The sequence below is a fragment of the Hyaena hyaena genome, unplaced genomic scaffold, assembly GCF_003009895.1.
Source record: "Hyaena hyaena isolate Hyena2069 unplaced genomic scaffold, ASM300989v1 scaffold_955, whole genome shotgun sequence".
In the NCBI taxonomy this organism is placed as follows: domain Eukaryota; kingdom Metazoa; phylum Chordata; class Mammalia; order Carnivora; family Hyaenidae; genus Hyaena; species Hyaena hyaena.
In genome coordinates, this window is record NW_024081588.1 from 302,254 (window position 1) to 322,705 (window position 20,452).

The 20,452-nt window shown below is 36.6% G+C and overlaps 1 long non-coding RNA gene across 1 annotated transcript; it reads right to left on the reverse strand.

Moving 5' to 3' along the window:
• Positions 1–909: 909 nt before the first annotated feature.
• Positions 910–15,933, reverse strand: LOC120223129. Its single transcript, XR_005526211.1, has 3 exons — positions 15,796–15,933; positions 14,602–14,700; positions 910–1,080 (listed from the first exon to the last, which is right to left on the reverse strand). It is a non-coding gene; the product is annotated as an uncharacterized LOC120223129 (long non-coding RNA).
• Positions 15,934–20,452: the final 4,519 nt, after the last annotated feature.

Consider the following 20,452-nt stretch of genomic DNA (forward strand, 5'->3'; position numbering starts at 1 on the left):
TTATGGATGCAAGAACAATAAACTGAAAGCCTGTAGTTAAGACTCTGGCCCTTACACTAACCTCCACCACACAACTTAATCGTGGGCCATTTTAAGACCTTGGTAAGATTTATGTTTGATATCTTTAATCAACTAACATTCTTGCAATTGGAAGTGATAAAAAACCAAATCAGAACCATATTGATTAAAAAAATGAATTACTTGTCTTCCCTAATTAAATAGTTCAGATGTGGGGCGCCTGGGTGGCTTAGTCGGTTAAGAGTCCGACTTTCGCTTAAGTCATGATCTTGCGGTTCGTGGGTTCGAGCCCCGCATCGGGCTCTGTGCTGACTGCCAGCTCAGAGCCTGGAGCCCGTTTCAGTCTGTGACTCCCTCTCTCTCTGACCCTCCCCTGCTCACGCTGTCTCTCTCTCTCCTAGAAATAAATAAAACATTAAAAAAAAATTAAAAAAAATGTTCAGATGTAGGATTGGCTTCAGGGACAGCAGGATCAGAAGTTCCTCATGGAGCAGCGACTGACAAATAAAAACTAGTAGTTACAACTCTGTGTTATCTTTCTTCTTAAACTCGTCTTCCCTTGCATATTTGAAAGACGATCACAAAAACTTCAGATCCCAGATTTCATAGTCTTAATCTCAGAGGAAAAAGAAGAGGGCTTTTTCTCCTCAGCAGTCAGTTGGACAACAGTCCTGACGCTGGCTCATACTGCCACAAATCATGCTTCTGCCTGGTTAAATCACTCTGGCCAGGAAGACAGCTTAAGCCAATTAGTTCCCTTTACTGGAGGTGAGGAACAGTAGACTTTGGCCACCAAAACCACAGGCATTGATAGTAGGAGGCAATTTCCCCCAAGGAAATCTAGAATTCTCTTTTAATGAAATAAAGTGAATGTAAAATTTGGGGGTTTAAAGTTATTTAGTAAACAAAATTACCATATATTCTTTATCTGTAACATAAAGGATCTATATTAGATGATTTCAAATGTCTCTTCAAGATCAATGTTTTCGACACATTATGTCATTTCATCTTGTGAACCTCTGGATCCTCTTTACTGGTAAGATTCATGGGGCTCCAAGGATCCTGCTGAAATAGAGAACATTATATGAACACAAGCTTAAAACATCATAGTGTAATTAAAACAATCATTCTGAGGGGTTTTAGTTTGTTTGCTTTGTTTGTTCTGTTTCCATTTAGAAGCTAAGCTGTAGTTTTTTAATTATGGGGTAGAATAATTAGTCTTGACTTTTATGGATATACCATTAATCTAGTGACCAGAGCTACTAGTTGATTTCTATTATTTCTCTACGTGGGAGTTTTGGTACGTGCAACTTGTGAAAAATGTGCATCAAAGACACTATGAAATGTGTGACAAAAATACACATTGTTGTTTCATAATAAAATTACATTTACTTTGTTTTTTAAAAATATTTTGATTTTACCAATTGTAATTCCTGACTTAAAATGGACAGTTAACATTTAGAGTCCTTCAATGAACATTTTAATTTGTTATCATAAAGGTTTCTTATTTAGAGAGAGAATTATCTATTACTTTTTCAAGTCATCATACTTATTTTTCAAGGGCTGACACTAACTCATTCCATTCTACTTTGGCAATAGATAACAGAGAAGACTAATTACCACTTTCAAAATAAGGGTACCAATTCTTAACCTATGTACTATGATTATGACTTGAAGTGTTTATATTTAATGAACCTTGAAAGAATAGAATGCTTAAATTTTCAAATAACGTGGTCCATTATGATGACATTTAAACTTTAAAGTGGCAATTAAAATGGTTAATAGTCGATATAGCTACTCTGTTGTGCCAAAATGAACATGCTGATAGAAAATAAAAAGTCTATGGGTTTATGGTGATTTTGAATTTTAAATTCAAACACTTAACCATTGCTAATCAATTGAATTCACTTAATAAATTTGACAATGGACCTTAACTGTGAGATGGGATATTTGCTATTAAACACTTCAAGTTTCCTTTACTTGTATCGAGGGTGGCTGGTGTTTTGGGAGTTTTGTTTGTTTTAGCTAAACCAGTTGATTCGTGCTGTTTAAGGTGACACAAGTAAGCCATTGTTGTGATTTCATTCTAAATTCTCCCCTCATCGCTGGGCTGAGCTGGCAGCACTGTGTTCATGGACCACCCACATTTATTTTGTCCCCATCCAGGTATTGCCCATCTCTTAAACACATACCTGTTATCTACTTTTCTCATCAACAAACATTCAGTGCTATCTCTGTCTCCAGCTACCTATTCAGAGAAGGGTCAGCTCATTATCTCTTGATGAGTGGTGACAGACAAGTTAAGGAATTAGAGTGTCATTCAGTAAGATAAGATACTGTGACAGAGAATGGGCAAGTAAATTAAATCGTTTTTTAGTGTTCCTGAGAGGAGGAATCCTTCAATCCTTTGAAAAGAGAGGAGATACATGTGGATTCATGAAATTTCAATTATAAGCATATCTCCCATGAAATGGTTTGACTGTATATCCATCTTAAACATTAAGAAATATTAAGATACCTGAGATACAGGAGAGAAAAACTTCTCTAATATTAGGCCAATCCATTAATATAAAAATGATATTTGGAAGCTATGCCTTTCAGTTCTCAACTATTATAAACAAATAAGCACTTCGAATGGAAAAATGTTAAATTCTTGAGCAAATATTTAAGTTTTAAAAAAAAATAACTCAGCCATAGATGAAAATTTTGCTCTTAATCACCATCTAATACGACAGATGAATACAAATTTATGAGGACAATCATAGTACGGAAATGAAATCAGGAAGTAACATAGGTATTCTTATCTAAGCCTGTACTGTCTGATATGCGTTTGAAATGTGGCTAGTGTAAATTAAAATGTGCTGTAGTACAAAATATACATCAGAGTTACAAGTATAGAAAAAATGTAAAATATCTCAATAATTTTTCTATTGGTGAATGTTAAAGATATACAACATTTTGGATATTTGGGGTTATATAAAATATGTTATTATAATTAATTTCACCTGTTTCTTTTCTTTTTTTTTGTATGTGGATATTAGAAAATTTTACATTGCATGTAGGATTTACATTATATTTCTATTGGACTCCTTTGTTCTTAGCAATACAGCATAGCATTAGCATATTGAAAATTACTTTTTTCCACTCGATTCTCATGCATGGTTCATATAATTCATGGCCTTTGTATTAAAAATACTTTCATATACCTAGAGCCATTAAAATGTGTTATCATAAAGGAATGGAAAATGAATTTTTCTCTATCATACAATTCCAATACTGACACTGAAGGCTTTTTTTGTGTGTAATTCTACCATGCATTAGGAATGTCTAGTGCAAAGCATAAATCTGCACAGTTGTATATTTCGTTATGATTCGTTTTGACATTCCCAATTACATTTAGAAACCTTACCGACAGTGTCCCCAGCAATCTTTTCAACCACCTAAATAAATTTTGTTAAACTCAACCAATGTATTGAACATGATTTATTTATTTAGCTGTTAACTCTAGTTTCTTTGGCATACCTAAAATTGAACTTACACCAAAATCTATTTGCTATCTTATTAAATAGTACAGAGCCATGAAGACCCCACTTTCAGAAACACTGAGATCTTGCCATTCTTTTCCCATAGTGTGTGAAATCATAAATTTTTGTTCAGTAAGTATTGGTGTGAAAACTGATCTTTTTATAAGCACTGGGGAAATGAAGAAAGTAACCTCTTGCTATTTCCATTATCAACCCCAGCTTTTTTGTGTAATACTAAAACTTGCCCAAACCCTTGAGCAAAATCTACTTTTTTTCTAAGCTCACTTGCCAAATTTTTTTAAAGCTAAACTTTTTTCTATGCATCACTTTTATCGAAATAAAGAACAACCAAATGTCAAACAATCTGTTTCTATTCTAAGAAGACTTCTATCTAGATGGTGTTTACAGTACTCAAATATAGAATAACATTTTTAGAATATCAAGTAAGGTATCTAGGCGATCTAAAAATCCATTGCATGAAAATTTCAATCATAAATTATTTTCTAATCTCAGCCATAATAAAAATAAAAAATAAAAATGAAAGACATCCATGATTAAAGAATATGTTTTGACAGAGTGTAAAGGTACTATTGCCTAACTGCATAAAATGAACTCTTAGTCACTTAACATTGTAACTTCAGTTGAAGTTGCAACACAAGTTCCTAAGGAGATGGAAAAAAAGAGATGGTTTCAGGAAGTTATTCCAGATAAAACAAAGTTAAAAACTTTTTAGTTTGTAACTCACATTCTCAAAAATCACATTTTTGTATAACGTTCAATCTGTGCCCTGAAGTTTATGCATAACAGCAGAGGTACACAATGAATACTCAAATATTGCTATTTGTCACATCAGAAATTAGACTTAAACCAAACCTGTTCACAAAACTAGTTCTATGAAATTATTTTTCAGTGTGCAAATGAATTCTCTAAAACAACACATTTTCTTAAGTCATGACGTTTAATGTAACACTCAATTTTAAGATGGGTAAGTTTATAATTGATAAGATATAATCATCCATTCTTTGTTATTATTAAAATAATAATTATGAAAATTATATGTGCGTAATAGAGGTAGTGCACATCCTGATATAAATATGTGTGAAAGCACCCTGGGAGAGATGTTTGTTTTTAATTCTCCTAACATGTAATAGTGCTTCTTCCCTCTTGTTAAACCAGATTGGCCACTCTCATACCATATAGCCAATAAAAGATCTCAAGGCGGGAACAAGGAGCAGTGTCTTCCACCTGGCTCTAGTCTCTACTTAGCAATTCTACAGCTTTGTCCTGCAAGTCAGTTCAGCTCCAGGCAGTTAGGAAGTTAGCTTTTACTGAGTATTTACTGCACACTGAGTAATACACTCACACCCTCCTGGAAAAAAGGACTGCCTACAGAGCAGAGCAGAAAGCACCTGGGGCCAGAGAGGAAGCAAACAGAAACCAATTAGCTTAATAAGGCAAGGTTTTCTGGAGGACATTGTAGTTTGAGCCCCACTGTTCTGGCTTTTCCTGAACTATTTTGCCCTGTTTTTTGTTTGTTTGTGTTTGTTTTTATTTTCTCCATGAGAGAAGCAAAGCTAATTCTATTTGTAAAAAACATATTCTACTTTTATTTCCTATTTTTTTAGCATTTTGTCTCAAGTTTCACTGTATCTTGTATATGTTATTAAAGTGTATTTTTAAAGAAAACTGGAGCTAGACAGTAGTTAGTGATAAAAACAGACTATTCAGAAACTGTTGCAATAGGGGAAAATAGACCTCATTACAGAACCTGGGCTCCATTCCTAATACAGCAAGAATAGATGGAGATTTATAGCCAAGGAACAGAGAGGGGGTTAGTAGATGGAAAGTTACTAAAAGGAGACATCAGTGGTAGGGGGATTCCTGCTAAAGTCATTTAACAGGATTTTTGCTAAAACTGGGCTATGCAGCCACAGCAAGAATGTGAGCCAGGGTGGAGGGAGCCCTCATCAGAAAGAGGGCTCAGAGGAAACTGAATAAAGTTTGGTCAAGGAGAGAATCTGTCTGTATTTATGTTGTTCTTCTTAATTAATTATATCTACTGATCAAGGTAATGATTATTTTTTTATATTTCAGACAAAAGTTTTATATATAGTTTTATGATTATTTCGTACAATCTTATTGATTTTTCTCTTCTGTCTCTAAATGTATAGTTAATTCTGGCATCCTTTCATTTGATTTGATATGGTTAAGGATTTACAATTACAAGTGTTTCAGAAAGTCCAAAAATAATAATTTTACTTAAAACATCGAGGAGATAGCAATAGAGAAATAGACAATAAGTAACATAGGGCTCATGGGGAAAAATGCCGCTAGAGAGTAACAGCAGTAATGAACAAAATATTTGGAATAAACCACTCTTGTTTAAAACACTGTTCTAGAGACATTTTCTAAAATGCTTTGTGCTCTTGGAGGGTCTGGGTGGCTCAGTCAGTTAAGTGTCCGACTTTGGCTCGGGTCATGATCTCATGATCTCATGGTTCATGTGTTCGAGCTCCGTGTCTGGCTCTGTGCTGACAGCTAGCTCAGAGCCTGGAGCCTATTTCTGATTCTGTGTCTCCCTCTCTCTCTGCCCCACCCCTGCTCACGCTGTCTCTCTCTCTCAGAAATAAATAAAACATTTAAAAAATTTAAAAAATAAAATATTTTGTGTTCTCTATAAAAGAAAAAGTGATATACGTATAACAAATTAAATCAAGGGATGACTCCATTACAACGAAAACCAGAGAAAACAAAAGTTCAATCATATTATTGATGATAAGCTATAAATGGTAGACAACCCCAATAGTAAGAAGCCAAAAATGTAAGAAAACAGGAAAAATATAAAACAAATAAAATACTAAAATAAATCATATATAGTAATTTTAAAAGCAGATTGACCATGGATTAAAAAATTTTTAAAAACTGTAGAGAAGTAATAATATTATTGTAAAATAATAGAATTTCTAATCTAAAGTAAGTCTAAGTGTGAAAACCAAGAGTGTTTAACATGTATTTGGAAAACTATAAGAAGACATATATACTGGAGATATCCTGGTAAAAATTTTATATTATAACTTTGAAATCAAATATTATAAGCATCCATGTGGAAAAGAACAACGCATTCCCCACACATGAACAACAATCTATATGATTCAAAAGTTTTATACTATATCAAATGCCAAAAAGCTTTAAAGCAATTTTCAAAAGGCATTGAGATATAAAAGATTTGTGTCTGACTGACTTAAATTCCTTATTTGAATGTAATAGCAAGACTTTTCTAAAATGATAATTCAAAAACATACTATCCTCTCAAACTGCTGGGACTTCCTCATGCCATTTTTTTGGTCTTAACTTACCCATGTTTACTTCTTTTATTAAGTAATACTATGGCTATGATCTTTTCAAAGCAAATTCTGATCCCATCCTATTATTGGTTAAGATATCTCAGTGACTTCACATTTTTCTCTGGGAAAGACTTTGAGCAGTGCCTACTGTGTATTCTGGTCCCTGCTTGTCCAGCCACATTCACTGTACTCAAGCCACTGGTTACTCCTGCTCTGTTTTTTGTAAGCATGTTCATAGTCACTGAGTTAACCTCTACTCTTTTTTTTCCCTCAGAGAATGTTAGTCCCTTTTTTGCAGTTCTAAGCTGTTTTCATCACTTTTAATACTTGTTTAGTATATTTATGTTCAGATAAAATTAAGAATCATTTTATAGGTGTCTGGATGGTTCAGTTGGTTGAGCATCCAACTTCGGTTCAGGTCATGATCTTACGGTTCACAAGTTTGAGCCCTGCGTCTCTTACCAAAAATCCGCTGTCAGTGCAGAGCCTGCTTGGAATTCTCCCCCTCCTGTCTCTCTGGCCATCCCCTACTCATGCTTTCTCTTTCTCTTTCAAAATAAATAAATAAAATTAATTTTTTTAAATTAAAATCAAAACACCACAATTGTTTTTTGTTGGTTTGATTGTGAACATAGTAATTCATTCAGTAATTTAGATAGCATTATTTTTGTTTAAATGCTGAATCTTCTTATGAAAAAGAAAGTATAGCTTTTCATTATTTTTTTACGTCTTTCCTTCTGTTTCTTCTCATTTCTTACAGAGTATATCCTAAGTGATTATTCTTTATTTAGGAGAAGTTATTGAATTTATACACTAATTTATAATCAATAAACTATGAAATATTCTCATTGTATCATTTTTTAAAAAAATATAATTCTTTTGTGCTACTCAGCTTTACCATCACGTCATTGGAAAAGATAAATAACTTACCTTCCCTTTACAATATTGGCATCTATTGAACTACTCAGGTATTTTTGCCTTTGAATTAATAATATGGTTGACCTATATTTATAGATTTCATAATCTTGAACCATCCATGCATGGTTGTAATAATCTACTTTATCGTGGTAGATCATTAAAATACTGTGAAATTCTAGTTATTAAATTTTATTAAGTAATTTAATGATATTCATAAATAAAAGTAGTCTACTTATCTACTTAGATTGATAGCTATGTTGTTGTGTTATCTTTGGCAGATTTTTCTCTTAGGACTGTGACAGCTTCATATAAAGGGTAGTTTGAGGGCCATCTGGATGGCTCATTCAGTTAAGTATCTGACTCTTGATTCAGCTCAGGTCATGATCTCATGGTGCATGAGTTCAAGCCCCATGTCAAGCTCTGCACTGAGCATGGAGCCTGCTTGGGATTCTCTCTCTCCCTCTCTCTCTATTCCAATGGTCCTCCAAATGGTTGAAAATATTGCTCATAATTCTGATTATATTAAGCACCTCCCTCATACACACACACACACACACACACACACCATGGCTTAACTATACCATATTTAAATAGACAGTAACTGAAGAGATTACTAATAGAGATACTGTGACTTCTTTTGGTGTTTATACCCACAACAAATACATCCAATTACCAGTTTGCACAGACACAACCCTGACACTGTAGACCATAGCAAAGGAGCAATCACCTAGTGATTGCTAGGTGATTTTTAACTTTTCCCTTTTCTCTAACCAAAAATCCAGAGCCTGGACACCTTTTCCTTGGTCCTAATAAGGAGCTGCAGTGAAGCACTGATGATGAGACCATCCTCAGCCTGCATTCTCTCATCATCCAACTTAAACCAAACAAGTCCACCAACCACTACTGGAGAGAGCATTATCATCTGCTGACCATGTCCTTTTGACAGGGTTTTGGGGTGATGGTGGGGGTTTGGAACTCATGGCCAAGAAAGGCCTCTTGAAGATATGTCTGGTGGTTTTATTAAAGCACAGGGACAGGATCCATGGGCAGAAAGAACTGCATTGGGGTTGGGAAGACTGACTCATTATATACCTTCAGATTGCAAGGGGGGAGGGGGAGGAGGCGCTAGGGACAGGGTAAGTCTCCAAGGAATTTTGGAAGCAAGGTTTCCCGGACCTTGAGGGGCTAGTTGTGGTTAGGAAAACATCATTTATGGGGTGCCTGGGTGGCTCAATCAGTTAAGTGTGTAACTTTGGCTCAGGTCATGATTTTGCAATTCATGAGTTTGAGCCCCATATTGGGCTCTGTGCTGACAGTTCAGAGCCTGGAGTCTGCTTCAGATTCTGTGTCTCTTTCTTGCTCTCTGCCCCTCCCCCACTCATGCTCTGTCTCTCTCTCTCTCTGTCAAAAATAAATAAACATTAAAAAAATTAAAAATTAAAGAAAACGTCATTTATTACTGTTTAGTAAAACCTCAGTCCTGAGATCTTTCAGATGTGTATCAGGGGCCATAAGCTTATAGTGTAATTCCCAACATATATTTGTGGGTTAAAGGTAAAGGAGGTCTGCAAAGGAGTTTTTATGTGTTTAAGGAGAGTCACAGGATCCTGGGGAATAGAATAATGGTAAGCAAGCTTCCCTTTTTCCCCTAGCAAAGTGTAATCATTGAGGCAGCTGAGTTCCTAGAAGATGGTCACTCTGCCTGTTTCAAGGACTTGTCAACAGGCTGTAGGCAGTAAGGGAATTTAATGTTTCATTTGGCTTTATTTCCCACATCACCATGGCAAGTACTTGTACCCCCTTACATCTTGATGATGGTGCTATCAGGGCTCCAGGAAATGGGGTTTATAGGTTTCTGGAGATACAACTATGGATAAGATTGCCTTTTTCTTAGTTTACTAAGCCATCCATAAACTGAAAAAGACTACTGTCCTACATGACTATGACCTCTGTCAGTCAACCATTTGCTTTCTTTCCTTTCCCCTGTTCTTGGGCAGCCAGGAGTATCCCAGGAATACACATATATCCCACCTGGGGGAGGAGTGTGGAGCTTGCACCACTCTTCCTCATCACTTTTCTCAACTTAAGTATTGTGAAACAAGCCTGGACCTGCTCCCAACACCCAGGAAGTGAAACTAATAATCCCTCACAGCATTTTGGGAATACTCAGGAGATAATCAGATCCTCTACTTCTGGCCACAAATGATCTGAGTTTCACCTCTACACGGTTGTTGTGCCCTTTCCTTACCTGAGAAGTTTTCATACTCAGAAGTGTTAACTACCTGTCCATTGACAGATCACTCTAGTCCTGGTAATTTGCATCCTACTGTTGACAAAGAATGTCTGAAAACAGTGCAGTACATGTACCCTACATGGAACCACACAACATGGGTTATTCTGTGGATAATGGGAACCAAATATCTCCATTTCCTGGAGTCCCTAATATCACCCTCCTCTCCATAGTGATGTGGGGAGCAGAGGCCAGAAGGAACTGGCAGGTAAAATTAAATTTCTTTATAACCTATAGCCCATCGACAAACACTTAAGGCAAATACAGAATATAACATTTCTCCAGGAACCCCCTTTTGTTCTAATGTTAATGTCTTACTAGGAGATAAATAACCTTAGCTTGACAATAGCAAGGCCTTGGGTATCTTGGGAATCCCATTTAGCATATCAATGTCCTTCTGGAGGCCTCCTTATGGCCTTTACCTCTCCTCACTCTATAGTATATAACTAGTCACTCTTTACAACCCCAGTGCAGCTCTTTCTGCTCAAGGCTCCTGTCCCCCTGCTTTAATAAAATCACCCTTTTTCCACCAAAGACGTCTCGAGAATTCTTTCTTGACCATCATCAGCTCCAAATCTCCACCACTCACTCCAAAACCCTATCACTAACAGAATCACATACATCAGAACTGAGGACAGAAGTCTTCCTCGTATGTCTACCTCTACTCCCATTAGCTATTCCTATAAATTGCCATGGATGATTCCTAAATGCCTTTTAAATTGATTGGGCTAACATTTACTTCAAATCATAAATAATTCACTATTATTAATTAGTGCCATCAAACAAATAGAGCAATGGGCCACTACCTAATGAGTATCATTAAAAGACTGCCCAGAGATAGTATGCACCTAGTATTACAATATATTACAATCAAGATGTTCATGATCTGTGGTATCAAATTAAAAACTCTATAATCCAGTGTCAATACTAACAAACCCTATAGGATTATAGAGATAAAATTATAACTTTTCTTCATTCTGGGGATGATTATAAATACAAACTCTGTCAACAATCTATAACCTTACAAGTATTAATTTCTTTTCCTTTTAATTATAATTATCTTTTCTCCCCTCCAGTATAAGCATCATTTATTTGGATGGAAAGACATTGCATTAACCAAGTGGCCAAGGACATCTTACCATGGACCTCTTCCCTGGCCACTTATCAATATGTACAAGGAAGGCAATGTATACAAAATAATATTACCTGGCCCAAGGCATGTCTAAAATAAACAGGGACTACGATCATCATAGGAATTCTTTACTAGCTGAACCTTCTCACAACACCAATTGCAAGTTATACATAATCCTCCATGGGATCAGGCTTTACAACAATTGTAACACTGCCTGGCTACAGTAAACAGTCATTGCTCTTGGATGTTATAGCAAAGACAATTCTTAGGAAAAGCATATCTGATCATATGGGGAAATTTAACTGCTCTTTGCATGGGACTTTCTCTGCTCAAATTGACAACAAATTGTTTATAGCTATTGCAAAATTTCCTGGGTCTACCAAGACCACCATTAATAAGACTTTAGGAAAATAAACAAGAGAAATTGGCACCCAATGTTACTCTTCAGGCGGATCCTTAAAAAATGTACACACTCTGCTTATAGGAGATAGAAACAATAATGAAAAGCCTGGAGGCAAAGCTAACCTGGGAGGAAAAGTATTGGTAGAGCCCCACTGCCACTCCAAGGAGCCACCCTGAGGCTATGCTAGCTACAGATTGGCTGCCCAGAAAAGTTTTCTTTAGAACAGAAATGATGGGGGCAAGCCATCCCCTACTGGAACACAGCAATGTCATGATGAATAGGTACAGAAATGGGCCAAATATATAATACAAAAGATGTCTGCTTTTGAAAAAAATTGGTTCACTTTGATCACATAAGTAAAGGCCCCACCCTATGGGATCCAATTTGGTATATGACTAACTTAACAAAACAAAAACAGAAGGCAGATATTAATGACTTATTTCTCTCAATATAGTAATTATCTTCGGTTATAATTTTCTGTTGGTGGAAGAGAGAAGGCTTGACTTAGAACAGGTTTCTCAACGTTGGCATTATTGATATTTTGGGCCAGATAATTCTTTGTTGGAAAGGGTTGTTTTGTGTGTTGTAGGATGTTTAATAGCATCCCTGGTCTCTTCCCACTAAATGCAACTAATGTCCCCTTTCCTAGTTGTGACACTCAAAATCATTTCCAGAATTGCCAATAGCTCCAGATTTGCTCTGAAGCAAATCCCACACCTCTACTGGGGTAGAGAAACAAGCTGTATCATTTTATCTGGTTTCCCTACACCACTCCTAGCCTTTTGGTTTGTAATTATTGGAATCTTGTCCATCCACTAGAGTATTTTGGAAGCGGTAAGAGGCCTTTCATCAATTGCCAAAATTTCTGCTCCTAAACTATACTATTAACATTAAATCTATTCTCTTTTTTATATCTGAGGGTTATAGGTGTCATTTTTTCTATGTTCATTTATTTATATTTTAAACAGTAAAATAGTTTTGCACTTCTGTGACTTCCATACCACATTTTCCCAGAAAAATTTTTGTCTTAAAAAAGAGTTATTAACTATTTGGTAAATTCAGTAAAATTCCTGATTTAATCCACCTTATCGGTTAAGAAAATATTCTTTCAAAGTACCAAGTTAACTGGAAGGTTTAAAATAACATAACTGATGAGATTCATCTTGTGAGTTAAGAAATTATTGCTTCAGAATAGGAGTATAACCTGAAGATTAAAATACTGTCATTCAGTTTTTATGGATGTCATTAATCATCAGCTTTCTTCTTTTGCTCTCACGGTCTTAAGAAAAGTAAGGTTTAAAATAGATTTTACACAAAATTCTTTTTTCCCCCTAACAATTGTTCAGAAAGAGTTGCTTTAGAGCAATGATGCTGGATTACAAAAGAGGGATTCAGTGCACAGGTGTCTTCTTCCAGTGTTCTTCTGTGAGGGTGTGAAGCAGCACCTTGGGATCAGAGGAGTGACTGGTATGTTGGCCCTGGTAAATGTAACCATGAGGAGGTAGAGCATAAAAGGAGTGAGGAATTAGGAGACCTCTGAAGGAATATTAGTCCACTTACAAAATGTTTCCCATAGTAAAGCATAAGTGGAATTATCTGCTACCATATACACCTATACTAACCCTCAACTTTGCTCTCCTTGCCTGTTCTTTCTGAGAAATATTTTCCAAATTCTATAAAGGTAGAGAATTATCTATTGCACATTTATAAAACTTAACTTTCTAAGTTCTTCAGATTTTGCTCAAAGTTCCATTTAAATCATCAAATATTATTTGATTTTGTGCAATAATGTATATTTGGCTTCTATTTTATTTTTATATGAATATGCTTCACACATGATGTTACGTTAGTCTCAGGCATACAACGTAGTGATTCAAGTTTATACATGACACTGTTCACCACAAGTGAACCTACTACCACAAGCAGCTACCATCCGTCCTATGATGTATTTATTCCATAACTGATGTATTTATCACCATGATGTGTTTATTCCATAACTGGAAGCCTGCATCCCCTTATCCTGCTCACCCACTTTGCCAACCCCCTACTTCCTCCCCACTGACAACCACCAGTTTGTTCTCTGTATTTATAGGTCTGATTCTGCTTTTTGTTTGTTTATTCATTTGTGGCTGTTGTTGTTTAGATTCCACTATATCAAAATAAAAAGCTTTTGGACAGCAAAAGAAACCATCAACAAAACAAAAAAACAACATACCGAAAAGGAGAAGATATTTGCAAATGATATATTTAACCACTACTTTAAAAGTAAAGGCACAGAGTCCATAGAAAGCTGGACTCTGTGTGAATCTCTTATAAAAAAACTGTTTAGTGTGCTTACTGTGAATCTCTTATGAAAAACTGTTGATGATGCTGAGACACTTTCTTAAAAAGTGTGTCCTGTGCTTCACATGTGAAGAGGGAGACTAGAATAAAACTCAACTAATTGACACAGATGAGTGGTGCAAGAGATAACTCGGGTACCAGGATATTTTGTACACAGATCTCAACAAAAGCAGTGGCAAACATTGTGAAGAGCAGGCTCTATTGGAAACCCAGAAAGTCCAAACAACTGTATCTCTCGAACAAATTAATTAATATTAGGAAAGAGTCAGTACAGTATCTCTTCAAAGTTTCCCATGGGAAAAAATACCTGTTGCTTTATTTATTCTAATAAGGGGTTTTTCCCCTAATCTTTTTACATGCACTTTCATCCTATGTCTTAGATTGGGTTTACTAGGGGAGAGTTCAACATAGGGGTTCAGAAACATGTGATTAACTGCAGGGGTGCTCATGTGCAAAATCCTGTGAGGAAGTGAAGTCACCTAGGGAAGCAAAAGGGAACAAATAAGGATGTATTCTCAACTATGGCCCATCTTTGGCCTGGTTCTCTGGGGAAGAGCTCTGCAACATACACCACAAGGCAGAGTTATCTCCAGTGAGGCAATGGGAACAGACCTGTATCCCTGACTCACTTATCCATTGGTGGTGAAGTGTCACCTGAAGGCAATTCACTGTAGTACAGGAGCAGCAACATTAACATCATTGAGTCCAAATGGAGATTCATCCTATGTCTAGAGATAGAAAGACAGGTGTGAGAGGCCCAGCTGTTTGAATCTTCTTAGCTCAGGTCCCAGGGCTAAATGTGAGTGAGCCTTCAGTTGATTCCAGCTGCCCCAGCTGACTCTGACCTAGCCTTCAAAGCTGCCCCATCTGACTCTAGACTCCATATAGTTCAGAGGCAAGCTTTATCTGTCAAGACATGCCCAAGTTGCAGACTGATGAGCAAAATAAATGTGACCATTTTTCTAAAGCTACTAAAGTTTTGGGGTGCTTTCTAATGCAGCCACAGCAACTGAAATGCATGGGTTCTAAAGTGAGTTGAAATTTCACTTCATACATAATAGGTGGGTAATAACTTTGAATGAGTAACAGAGTTCTCTGTGTTTTGGTAGTATTAGTACTTAACCTCCTATGGTTCCAGATATAGTACACAGCAAGACTTTAACAAGTATTTCAATCTGTATTGATTAACAAATTCCTCAGTCTATTTGAAGGTCCTCCAAAGTAACAAAGGCATTCTTTATGCATTTCTTTGGTTTTTCCCCTAACAAATTAAAACAAGTTCCTTCACTTAAATGGTACTTAAAAGAATAATAATAAAAGTAACTTCATTGTGGTTTATGTATAATCTCAGTGGAAAATATCAAACTTTTCTCAAAAAAGTAGAATTAACCAGCAACAAAGTTTATATTTTTCATGGAATTTTATCCATAACTGTATTCATAGGAATTTACACAATTGTTTGAGAATAAAAATAATTGTTCACTATCAATTTATATCAGACTCATATTTTGTAAGATTCTCTGCTAAAAATTTACCTTCATTATTGAATTTGATTTCACGAAATACCTATCATGAAGGATGAAAGACTCCATTTCACAGATAGGGGAATTGAGGCTGCAGTTAAACCACCTAAGTAAGAGCATAATGTGAATGTCTAATAGAGTGGCAGTTCTAAATAGGATCTGTTTACTAAGATAACACAGTCATTTTAAAGGTTAGTGACTTTTTACTGAGTTTAAACTCAGAATCCCAAACTAGATGTTTACTGAGTCAAGTATTAGCTCTCAAATAACTTTAGGTTTCAGTTCTTTCCGACTACTTACCTTTATTGGAAGAACGAGTAGATATCGAACTTGAAAAAGAGCAATTACAAAATGGCAGTAGGGAACAATCAAAGCCATTTTGTGCTACTCCTGGGGTAGGCAGAATGAAGAATACAATTTCAACTGAATAAAAAGAATTTTCCAACAATCATTGCTACACAGGATTGCAAGGACCTGTTTAAAAAAAGCAACTTCAGAAAATATATTTAGTCAATGCTTTATGAGACTTTCTTGTGAAATCCTCTGAATATATTACTTTTTTAAAAATTAAAGTATGATTGACCTAAAATTGTGTTAGTTTCAGGTGTACAACTTAGTGATTAAACCTTTGTGTATGTTGCAAAATGATCACCATAAGTCTAGTTACCATCTGTCACCATATACAGTTACAAAAAAACTTTCCCATGTGATGGGAACTTTTAAGATTTACTTTCTTAATTCTACCAATAACATGCAATACCATGTTATTGACTATAGTCATCATGATGTACATTATGCCATGTCTTACTTGTTTTACAGCTGGAAGTTTCTACCTTTTTAATCCCCTTCCTCTATTGTCCCCAACTCCTCATCTCTTTCCCCTTTGACAACCACTAATCTGTATACTATATCTATGAGTTTTGTTTCTTGGTTCATTTGTTTTGTTTTTTTAGATTCCACATATAAGCAAAATCATAGGGCGTTTGCCTTTCTCTGTCTGACCTTATTTCACTTAGACTTTAAGGTGTTGGGAGCCATTCTGAGCCCACTAGTTGAGAAAACTCCTGTTGAGGTTAAAGCAAGTTTGCACGGTCTCTTGCCAATCAGATGATGACCGATATCCGCCCCCACTCAATTATTTCTGCTTGAGCACTGACCCCTAGGGTACCTTGTTGATCAATATCGGGAGTGACTTGTCCCCTTATTCCGGCCCTGGTATGATGTTTGCACCTTGTGAAGGAACTTATTGTGGGAACTTCTTCTTTTGATTATGGGAACAGACATCGTGTCTCCAGAAGGTCCTGTTTCCCTCCATACTTTCCCTTGAGCTATGAACAGGCTAATGACCTCTAGTCATAAAAGATTGACCTTTACATGCACAATTCTGTTTCTACCGTTGCGTTAGTCCAAGATGTTCATACAGCTCAACATGTAAATCAACTAACCAAAAATGTCTCTCATGCTAACTGATGGTGTTTAGCAGCCCCTTCCCTAAGGCCTACATTCCACAAACACCTTCCCTTAACCTGGCAGCTGTGATGAGGATGGATAAGAGTATCTACAAACCTATGACTTAATCTTAGCGTTATTAAAATGTGAACACCTTGTTATTTTCTTAGTTACTCAACCTCACTATAATTGGGGAAGTTCTGCAAGAAGACTTCTGTAAAAGTTGTTTCTGTACATTTTCCAAAAACATCTTATCACAAAGAGCTATCCATTGTAAAAATTCCATTTCCTGATGCCATGTTAACATTTGACCTATAAATAAAGACACCAAAACCGACAGGACAGAGATGCCTGCCTGGTGATCAGAAAGGATCTCGGGGCTCTCTCACTCTCTTTTGCCGACACCGTCCATCCTTCAGGGACCCCTGGACCTGTCAGAGCCGGTGCGGCCTCTGACATTAAGGACCATTCATGTTGTCGCAAATGGAAAGAGCTCAGTCTTTTTTATGGCTGAGTGGTATTGCATTACGTAAGTATATATATATATATATATATATATATATATATATACACACACACATATATATATCCCATCTTATTTATCTATCAATGTACATTTAATTTCCATATCTTGGCTATTGTAAATAATGCTGCAATAAGCATAAAAGTGCATATATCTTGGGGCACCTGGGTGGTTCAGTCGGTTAAGCGTCCAACTTCGGCTCAGGTCATGATCTCACAGTTCGAGGGTTCAAGCCCCATGTCGGGCTCTGTGCTGACAACTAGCTCAGAGCCTGGAGCCTGTTGCATATTCTCTGTCTCCCTCTCTCTCTGACCCTCCTCTGCTCATGCTGTCTCTCTCTCTCTCAGAAATAAATTTTAAAAAAATTTTAAAAGTGCATATATATTTATAAACAGTGTTTTTGTTTCCTTCAGTTTTTAAAGTTTTCTTTTCTTTTTTTAAAATTTATTTATTTATTTTTTTGGTAGCTGTTTGGGTGAGTTCTACTGCCCTGTGAGAGATCACTGATCCTTTCTTCTGCTTCATGCAGTCTGTTATTCAACTCCTCATTGTTTTTTTCAACTTAGTTTATATTCTTTAGCTCTGTGACTTCTATTTGGTACTTTCTTATATTCTGTATTTTTGTTGAAGTTCTTCCTGTGTTACTTCATGCCTCTCATAAGTTCAGTAAACCTTTTTATGACCATTACTCTTTCTCAGGTAAATTACTTTTCTCCATTTCATTAAAGTTTTTTTCCTGGAGTTTTATCTTGTTTCTTCTTTGGAAACACATTCCCTTGTCTTCTTGTTTTGTTTGACTTGCTGTGTTTGTATCTATGTATTAGGTGAAACACTTAACTCTCCCAGTCTTTTTTTTTTTTTTTTAATGTCTTTCATTTATTTCTGAGAGGGAGACAGCACGAGCAGGGGAGGTTCAGAGAGAGAGAGGGAGATGCAGAATCTGAAACAGGCTCCAGGCTCTGAGCTAGTTGTCAGTACAGAGCCCAACACAGGGCTCAAACTCTCCCAGTCTTGAAGGAATGGTCTTGTGTAGAAAATAAAACTTATCATTTAATCTTGCCATAGCTCTTGGTTGTCTCTTGAACCTATGTGATTGTCTAAGTGGCCTAATTTATTATTAATAGGGATCAGTTTTTTGAGGGAATGTCAGTCTAATGAATGTTCCAGAGGAAGGCTATTTTAGTCAGCTCATGTGGATTGGAAGCTAGACTCTCAGGCAGCAGGATTTAAGGTATTCAAATATATACAGTCCTGGGGGACTTCAATTGTAAATCCAGACTAGGTGACCTAGAGGTGTCCCCTTGGTGACAGCTGTAAAAATCAAGGCCCAGACAAGTATATATGCTCCTTTCTGGGAAATACCAATGAGCTACAGTGAGGCTAAGGGAGAGCACAAAGATGGTGTCCCCTGGTCTACATTCCTTGAGATCACTGTTGTAGCCTCTGGATGTATGGTAATCCATGGCTAAAATTCCAGAATAAGTAAATAGGCCTCTTTCACAATACAGAGGGTGCATTTCAGTCTATTGTATGTATAGTGCTCTGGGAATGATAGCCTGCCAATACTGTCTCTCCAATTATTTCGATCCCATGGGTCCCATAAATGCAATCCTCCCTGGTCACCAGAGCCAGGCATTCAAGAGGTGTCCCCTGTATGAGTTCCATATTCCCACTGCCTTTGGTGGAACCATGAAGGTGGCTCAGGGTTGGGGCACTCAGCTGCCTGGCTCTGACAGGGTCACAGGGGCAGCACAGGGGTGGGTACACCTATTGGCATTAAAAGGGTAGAGGGAATGTGACACAATGGAGCCCACCAGCAATGGTGCTAACAAGGTAGAGGAAGAACACAAAAATGATCCCCACCAGTGTCTTCATTCCCAGATAGAGTCCCAACAGATTCTTGCCCCTCCAGCAAATGCTCTAAGATTAACAAAAAAATCTTCATGTATGGTCTAGGAACTTTTCAAACTGCTCCTTATGGTGCTGGGCCCTGGGCAAGTGAGTCTGCACACCAACCCTCTAAAAATGGACTCTCTCTTTCCTACAGCTAGGTGGGTCTCCTGGACATAAGCCCTGCTGGTTTTCCAACCCAGAGGTTTTGGTGGCTTATCCTTCTGGTACATGTCCCAAGGACTGAGATGCTTCATGTAGGGAACCACCTTCTTGCTCATCAGGGAGAAACTCTGTATTTGTGAAATCTCTCCCACTTGTGGGTCATTGTGCAGAGTGTTTTTGGTGAGAAATGTCTCTGCCTCTCTTACTCATCTCGATGTGGCCTTTTTATTCTTTGTTGTGGAGTTGTTATTCAGTTAGTTTTCAGGTCATTATTAAGGGATTTATTTCAGATGTAGTAGATTTTTTGTGTTCATGGGAGGAGATGAGTTCAAGATCTTCCTACACTGCCATCTTGAATCATCTCCTATTTATATTCTTTCTGTTTCTGGATATTTATGTCCTCAATTTTAGGTTAACAGAAGGTTCATGTCAGAGACATGCCAAAAAGTTATTGGAATCATTTTCATATTATTTTAATTTAGATCTATTAATATTAAAATCATAATATACATATATAAAAACCCACCAGTATACCAATGCATAATTAAAGAATTCTAAAAATATGATTTCTTATTCTCCAATACTCTTAGTTGTGTGCATTTATTGTTATTTTATAACAAACTAGGAGGCTCTGCTACTTTTGACTTTAAATCTCAGAATTTCATCAGCAAACTAGATCTACACACTTAAAACTTCTAAGACCTACCAACTATGTGCGCTAGACCCTTTTACCATTAAAGGGATCAGGCTGATATTTTCAGAGATAGCCAATAAATGTCTCTTCCAGTCTGACACCAGTAATAACTCTCTAGGTTTTAGTTTAGAGACAAGTTTATCAGGTTGGCTTGCCATCCTTGAAAATAGGTTGTTAAAGTGAAAAATCTGAAGGACCTTTATAGCCCCACTCCCTCAACTGCCTTTATACTAATA